Source organism: Piliocolobus tephrosceles, chromosome 4, assembly GCF_002776525.5.
Source record: "Piliocolobus tephrosceles isolate RC106 chromosome 4, ASM277652v3, whole genome shotgun sequence".
Classification (NCBI taxonomy): domain Eukaryota; kingdom Metazoa; phylum Chordata; class Mammalia; order Primates; family Cercopithecidae; genus Piliocolobus; species Piliocolobus tephrosceles.
Window position 1 is genome coordinate 141,787,066 of NC_045437.1, and position 3,083 is coordinate 141,790,148.

A 3,083-nucleotide genomic window follows, 5' to 3' on the forward strand; every position below is an offset into this window, starting at 1 on the left:
AGGAAGGAAGGAAGGAAGGAAGGAAGGAAGGAAGGAAGGAAGGAAGGGAGGGCTAACAAACTAGGTTGGCAGAGGTGGGACTCGACCTGTGGTCCTCAATAGTCCTCGGTGCCCACTTTGCAGTTACTTGGGCAGCAGGTCTCCTGGTCGTTCAGCAGCACCTGTGGATTCAGCTGCCTAAATCCTGCCTGTACCAGGCCATATAAACTTGGGCAAGTTATTTAACCTATGCCGCAGTTTGATCACTTACATGATGTATGTAGGAATATCTTTATCATAGGGATGTCGTGTGGATTAAATTTGAAGATGGGTGGTGAGGTTAGAGATTATGGCAGTAATATACGAATATCAAATTGCTGATTTGGGTGGATTTGCACTTTGCAGAGTCACCCAGTATGCCACCTCCCCCCATGCAAACCACACATACACTCATTCCCACAAGTACAGTCATGCATGGCATAATGACGTTTCAGTCAACAATGGGCCACATATACTATGGTGGCTCCATAAGATTATGATGGAGTTGAAAAATTCCTATCGCCTCATGATATCTTGATGATCATGACCCTGTGTAGGTCTAGACTAATGTGTGTGGTTGTGTCTTAGTTTTTAACCCAAAATTTTAAAAGTAAAAAAAAAAAAAAAAAAAAAATATATATATATATATATAGAATAACGATATAAGGAAATAACATACTTTTGTACAGCTGCACAATGTGTTTTTGTACAACACAAAGCAATTTGTGTTTTAAACTAAGTGTTACTACAAAAGAGTCAAAAATTTTTAAAAAGTCAAAAAGTTTATAAAGTAAAAATGTTACAATAAGCTAAGTTTCATTTGTTATTGAAGAAAGGAAAATATTTCTTTATAAGTTTAGTGTACAAATTTAGTGTACACATTTAGTACAGTGTTTATAAAGCTTTCAGCAGCGTACAGTAATGCCCTAGGCCTTCACACTCACTCAGTGACTCACCCAGAGCAACTTACAGACTAGCAAGCTGTCCTGATGGTAAGTGCCCTGTAAAGATGTACCATATTTAATCTTTTATTCTATATTTCTGCTGTGCGTTTTCTTTGTCTACATATGTTTAGCTACACAAGTACTTACCATTGTGTTATAATTGTCTACAGTGTTCAGGACAGTACCATGCTGTACAGATTTGTGGCCTGGGAGCAATAGGCTATCCCACGTAGTCTAGGTGTGTAGCAGGCTATGCCATCTATCTAGGTGGGTGTAAATACAACAGCCATTCTTATCACCTGTAATCCACTTATTATTTTTTATCTGTTGTATGACAATTCATTTAAAATATGGTGGCTACAACTTGCTGATCTGATTTCACGGCTCACTAATAACCCTTTGTGTGAAAAAGAATGATGTTGAGCGGCAGTTTCCAAAATGTGTTGCAGGCTCCTCAGGGAGCAGAAAACACAACTTATTGACATAAAGGAAAAATAATAAAACAACTATTTGTTTTGTTTTTCTTCCTTCTGGTAAAACGTTTATTTTTGTATGTTTAAATATATACGTAGTATATTATCACAGTGGTATGTGTATAATCTGGGCATAATGCATACACAGATACTAAGGGTGTGTTAACAAATGTTTACTAATGGGGTGCATCTTCAGAAAAATTTGGAGACTAGGATGAAGGGTATACCAATTAAGTGAGCTTAATAATTGGACAATCAACTACAATTCTTCCTCAATAGATTTCTGTAAGACATTATAATTTAAATTTTTGTCTTTTATCTTGGTCACCTACAGCCTGAAATTTATTATGCAGCAAAATCTCAGTTCATCTGTATGGATATTACTCTGGCCTGAGGTGTGAAGAGCTTTGCTGTCTCTTCTTGGGCTGGCTCCACCATTACTTGCTATAGGACTCTGGACAAGATTGTGCCCCCTTCTGTTTCAGTTTCCTGCTTATTTAAAGTGAGGGAGTTAGTTAGTTACCTTTAATATTCCTTTCAGTTTGCTAAGATTTTATAATTCTACAAGGATTTGGAAACTCTTTACTTTTCTGTTCCTGAGTGTTGATTAATTTCAACAGGAAAATACTCCTGGTTAAAAGTCTGCATTAGATGTGATTAGGACTTACCTCTATCCCTCCATTCATGTTAGTTTATCTTTCAACCAGGAAATGTTAGAAACTCAACTCGTGGCTAACCACATATCTTTGACTTAATAACTGGGTCATCAACCAAGTCAATCCCCACTGAAAGAGACCACAGAAAACGTACAAAATTAAGGACGGGTCTATTGGTATTTCCCCGAAAGAAATGAACGTCTTTTACACAACTACTCAAAGCTAGGAACAGTTACAAGTATCATACAAGCCAAGTGCTATTAGAATGGTTTGGAGAGGACAGATCAATTAGAAAAAAGAAAAAATTAAATTATCAGGGTCTAACAACAGGGAAATGCTTAATTTTGAAAAATGTATATGAAATACTCTGCAACACTTAAAACAACACTTAAAGACATTATTTCCTAACACATGCAAATACCATATAGTAAGTGGAAAAAAGCAAGAGACAAACCATAATTTAGCATCGTCTCAATTTTATTAAATGCATACTGAATAGCATATGTGTATAAACAGAAAAGAGACCTGAAAAAAAGAAATCCTAAAAAATGTTAACAAAAGTGATACCAGATCGAGGAGTTATGGGTGATTTTTATTTGCATTTTATACTATCCTGCATTTTCCAATTTCCTTCAATACATCTTTGTTTTCAAATTTTTTGTTTCAATATGTATTTGTTTTCAATTTTTTTTTCTGTATCAACTATGAACCAATTATGTTCTAGACCCTGGAAATGGAGACAAATCCCAGCCTTCCTGCAGCTTCCTCTCCAGTGATTGGATGCAAACAATAAACATGAACAATGAAAAAATGAGCAGTGATACAGATAGTGATACATGTTGCAAAGGCATCCGATTAGGGTGATGGGTGACGGGAAATAGTGAGGAGCGTTTTGCATTTAGTTTGGGTGTCTGGTGGGGGTGGGGCAGCCCAGAGGAAGTGCCCTTTGAGCTGAGTGAGACTGAATGACACAAAGAAACCTGAAGATCTGG

The 3,083-nt window shown here is 36.7% G+C and overlaps 1 long non-coding RNA gene across 1 annotated transcript in view; it reads right to left on the reverse strand.

Annotated features, from left to right (window-relative positions):
* Positions 1-2,412, reverse strand: part of LOC111552619 — a 6,899-nt gene extending 4,487 nt beyond the window's left edge. The window contains exon 1 of the long non-coding RNA XR_002734683.2: positions 2,104-2,412. This is a non-coding gene — a long non-coding RNA (uncharacterized LOC111552619). The remainder of the gene's footprint in view (positions 1-2,103) is intronic.
* Between the last annotated feature and the right edge of the window lie 671 nt (positions 2,413-3,083).